Source organism: Podarcis cretensis (assembly GCF_951804945.1).
Source record: "Podarcis cretensis genome assembly, chromosome: 1".
Classification (NCBI taxonomy): domain Eukaryota; kingdom Metazoa; phylum Chordata; class Lepidosauria; order Squamata; family Lacertidae; genus Podarcis; species Podarcis cretensis.
This window is the reverse complement of record NC_137170.1, coordinates 67,156,603-67,161,560: the sequence shown is the minus strand read 5'-3', so window position 1 is coordinate 67,161,560 and position 4,958 is coordinate 67,156,603. Positions and strand designations below refer to the sequence as shown.

The following is a 4,958-nucleotide window of genomic DNA, read 5'->3' as shown; positions in this document are numbered from 1 at the left end:
CTTCCTCGCTAAAGCGGCTCAAAGCAAAGCGCGAGGAGCCCTAATGGGCAGCTGCGGGAGGAGGGAGGGAGGAGCGCGCGTGTGCCGGCGATAACAATACGCAAGGTAGCTGTCAATCAAGAGACGAGGTTGTTGGCGGAAGGCGTGAGGGGCGAAAGGCTCTTCCCTCGCCACCCCCGGGCCTTTTTTTCTGTTGCAGAACTACCGCTGCTGCATCCAGGCTTTTCCCACTGTACGTGTGCATGGAGGGAGGGAGGGGAGCGCCGTGCGGCACAAAAGCCCCACCACCACACGCACACATACAGAGGCAGGGCTGAGTACTATTAGGACGGCTTTTATTTTAAACCGCCGATAAACCTCGAAAGCATGAACTGACATCCTAACGCCATGCGGACTGACTGGCATGGGGCGTGCTGGAAACGCCTCCCTGCAAACAGGTTTTTAAGCATGCACGCTGTTCAGGAGGCAGCCTTTGTTTGGCTCTCTCGCACAGCCGTCCTGCAAAATAGGTTGCTGGTCCATGTCCGAAAGGGATCAGTCGGGCCAGCTTGTCAGGTGCATTGCAGCCCCGGGCATGTTTACTTGGGAATGCCGTCCTGCTGTGTTAAGTGAGGTTTGCTCCCCAAGCTCCCTAGGGTGCATGGCTTGGGGGGGGGGGCGAAGAGAAAAGAATGGCGTATGCACCCCACTCGCTGAATGGTGAGAGATTTCAAGGGTGCCCGCACCTATCTCGTGTTTGGTTTCTTTAAAATAAAATCATGGTCACCTGAGATTCTGGCGTCGTTACGATAAACGGTTTTATTTACAGGCTGCCGCTGAGCATCATTTGGACTCTCAGCATCAGAGCGCCAAATAAAACTGCTCATTAGGTTTCAGGGGGGCGGTGGCTTCACAATGCCTTAGTACAGTACTGGATTCTCCCAGAGCGCAGAATCGAGCCTCTGGGTACTTTCAGCAGCAGGTGTGGGGTGTATGGGGAGCTGAGCTCCGGTGTCTAAATGATGCCTCCTTAATAAAGAGGGTAGTTGATCGCCCTGCCAGTGCTATCAGTTACCTCAGGAAGTTATGCTGCTTGCATTAACCCTCTCCTGACCAAACTACTGTACAGTCTTACAATCAATAATTAAAGCTATGAAGGAGCCCTTTAGATGACATCATTCTAGACTAACCAATACCAATATGCAACAACAAAAGCAGATACAACAAAATGTTATATAAAAACAATAGAAGTCAACAAAAGCAACATACAATGCACTAGGTAAAAATAGGAAAACAGAAGAGAGGGCCTTCCTGAAAGATAGCCTATAACTACCAATAATAATAAGCTATACAACGGCAATTAAATTTTATTTTATTTTATAATATTTATTAAATTTTAGTTTAACAATAAAATACATAGATAATAACACAATCTTTTCTTTTTGTAGATAGTCCTTAAATTTCTTCCAGTCTTCCTCCACCAGTTCTTCTCCCAGGTCTCGGATTCTGCCAGTCATCTCCGCCAATTCCATATAGTCTATCAGTTGCATCTGCCATTCTTCCAGTGTGGGTAATTCTTGAGTTTTCCAGCTTTTAGCGATGAGTATCCTTGCTGCTGTTGTGGCATACATAAAAAAGATTCGATCCTTCTTTTGCACGCTCTGATCAACAATGCCTAAGAGAAAGGCCTCTGGTTTCTTAAGGAAGGTATACTTAAATACCTTTTTCAGTTCATTCAAGGACTATCTACAAAAATATTGCAAATTGTATGAATGTTAAGAAAGATGTAAGATTAGCAAAAACATGGCTCCAACAAACCAGTTATAAAGAATATAAATTTAAATTTAATTGGAAGATGAAAAGATAAATTGTGGATAAGTAATATTTTATGATTAAGCTTCAATAAGAGTATGTTAAATCCCAAAATTTGAGATATTAAATATTGGAAATTTATATTATATGAATCAAACTAAGTTAATAATTTGCTGGTAAAATTTATGAGTTTAGAAAGCAGAAACAAGGGTCGTGAGGAAGTCCAAAGATGAATGTGAAATGTGGGTACTGGAAAAGACTGTGTTACTATCTATGTATTGTATTGTTAAACTAAAATTTAATAAATATTATAAAAAAAAAAAATACCTTTTTCAGTTCATTATAAATCATTTCCCAGAAAACCTTCACTCTAGGGCAAGTCCACCAGAGGTGAAAGAATGTTCCTTCAGCTTCTTTACACTTCCAACATTTATTATCAAACACATGGTATATCTTTGCAAGCTTGACTGGAGTCATGTACCACCTATATATCATTTTCATAATGTTTTCTTTCAAGGCATTACATGCCGTAAATCTCAAACCTGTGGTCCATAACTTTTCCCAGTCAGCAAACATAATGTTATACCCTATGTCCTGTGCCCATTTTATCATGGCTGATTTAACCGTTTCATCCTGTGTATTCCATTTTAACAGCAAGTTATACATTCTTGAAAGTATCTTAGAGCTGGGTTCTAACAGTTCTGTTTCTAACTTTGATTTTTCCACCTGGAATCCTATCTTTTTGTCCAACTTAAAAACTTCTTTAATCTGAGCATAATGTAGCCAATCTCGCACTTTGTCTTTTATTTTCTCCATACTCTGCAACCTCCAGTTATCTCCATCTTTTTCTATTATTTCCCAATATTTCGGCCTACAACGGCAATTAAATAGCTGGGCAAATAAATGATTTAGAGAGAGATACATTGTGTCACCACAGAGAAAATTTATTCCCTAGTCACCACCTACCTAACCTCTGATTGAAAACATCAGTGAATGCTGAGTGGGAAGCAAAACAGAACACATGTGAATAAATTCACATTGTGAGAATAAATCTACATTGTTCTGCAGAGGCAACTGACAGGTATCATATCACCTTATGTTTATTCTTGGAATAATCTAACTGGGGGCGAGTGAGTAGGGAAATTATATTCTTCCCTCTATAAAATGCTTACTTCCAAGAGCACAGGTCTGTTGCTGCCATTTTGTTGGAAGGAACCTGAACATGTTTAGGAGACATGTGAAATGCATAGGAATCCTTAATCCTCAATATCATTTCTATTTTTCTAGAAAAAGAGGTGTTGGAACTCACCATGAACACCTCCCTTGTTCTCTTATAATGGCAATGGCTCCCACCTGAGAGATACCGGAACTGATTTCCGGCAATTTCTGGCTGAAAAAAAGCCCTGCTTATGTATTTCATCTAGGTAGGAGAGTTAACATTATAAACCTTCATCAGATTCAAGTGCCTTATTTCTGTTCCCTTATAATCCCTGCAGATCTGTGACTGATGGCTCACTTCTACTTGGACAATTCCCTACAGCTCAGAATTGGTTGCCATCCAGAACAGAACATTAGTCCAGGGGGAAACAATGAGAGCTTAGACAAAACAAATAAGATATCTTCAGAAAGTGATAGTACCTGTAAAATCAGTTTATTCTGTGCTTACCTCTGAAAAAAACTAAGGAACAGCAAATAAACCATTAAAAACATCGCCTGAAAAGGGACACATCCACAATTTTACTGTTTATATAGAGAGAGATCAATTAAATCCCAGGAGGAAACAAGTCAGGAAACTTGGGGGGGGGGGGGAGAGGAAGAGAGATAAATGTAGCTTCAGTACTACAGTACTTGCAAAGCATTATAATCGGCCATTTGAGCAAAAGGCAAAAATGCAAGCCAAAGCTGAAAATGATACCATCAGGCAAGAAACCAGCCATGGAAAAAAGCAGTCAGTGAAGCAGAAGACAGCACCTAGCAATAGAAACTGGATCCAGATTAGTCCAACCCAACACACCTAACTTCAGCCACACTCTGCAGTCACTAGTCACATGACATATTGTCAGGTTACTATGGGATGGTCCTATCTTGCAGCAGTGACTTGAAACCAGGCAGCACTTTTATCCCTTTGATTTCTACGCCCAATAGGTTGTTTCCCCAAGCCCTTATTTTAGCAGAGAGCCAACCACATAATAATGCACCACTCTGGTGTGTGCTATACTGCATGGCTCTCCTGTGCCTTGGCGTGGCTTTGTCTCTGATTGAGTCCAAGTACCATAAACCTGCTGTACCTTTCCACTCCCCCTGCCCACACTTAGAGTGCCATTGCAATCTGTTATAAGGAATTGCTCTTTGAGAAACAAAACCAAAGCATAGTTGGCCATCTAGAAACTATACATATGAACTATACACATGAAGGCCAATGGTTAAGCATATGCCTTATTTGGAACCATTTCCAAACAGGAAAACTTTTTAAGATATAGGCAGCAGCATTTACTTTCTTATTATCAACAAAAATGCATTAAAAGCAGTCTACCCCCATTTATTTTTGGTTCCTCTTTGCACTATTTATGTTCCCATGCGCAGAAAATTAGCAAGTAACTAAACCTAGAATGCCAAGTAGTATGATAGGGCCTATACTTCAAAGCCTATCTACTGGCGCAGATAAATCCAATATGCCACATTATGGTGGGAATAACACAATTAAAGGAGTGAGAAATATTAAAGTGGAGCTTTGCATTTCTTTCTTCCTTTCTTTTTTTGGCTGCATATTATGGAGCCAATTGCAACAGTAAATAAAAATGGGTTTAATGGTGGTAGCCTCCTGAGGAGCGAACCTTTATGCTGGAAAGTTTTGCTCACCCTTGGCCAGTTTATTAGCTTCAGGTCCCTATTGTTCAACAGAATGGAAAACATCTACCAACGAGCATTCTTTGCACTGATACAATTCTTGTCGTGTCCATGTAAGGGCAGAAGTGGTGGTATGGCAGTAATGATGATTTACAACTGCCCTCTAAATCCAAGAAGGTTCACAGAAACCTCCATTAGGTTTCTACTACAGATTTATGTAGATGTTCCATGGACCAAGACAGTGTTTTGTTTTTTTAAAAAAATACTGTAGATTCCAGATCACCATCAGCTGCACTTTTAGATCTATCAGCAGAGAAGGC

The 4,958-nt window shown here is 40.8% G+C and overlaps 1 long non-coding RNA gene across 1 annotated transcript; it reads left to right on the top strand.

Moving 5' to 3' along the window:
* The first annotated feature begins 388 nt into the window (after window positions 1-388).
* LOC307216555 lies at window positions 389-3,526 on the top strand. The gene is made up of 2 exons (XR_013839145.1): window positions 389-699; window positions 3,288-3,526. It is a non-coding gene; the product is annotated as an uncharacterized lncRNA (long non-coding RNA).
* The last annotated feature ends 1,432 nt before the right edge of the window (window positions 3,527-4,958 follow it).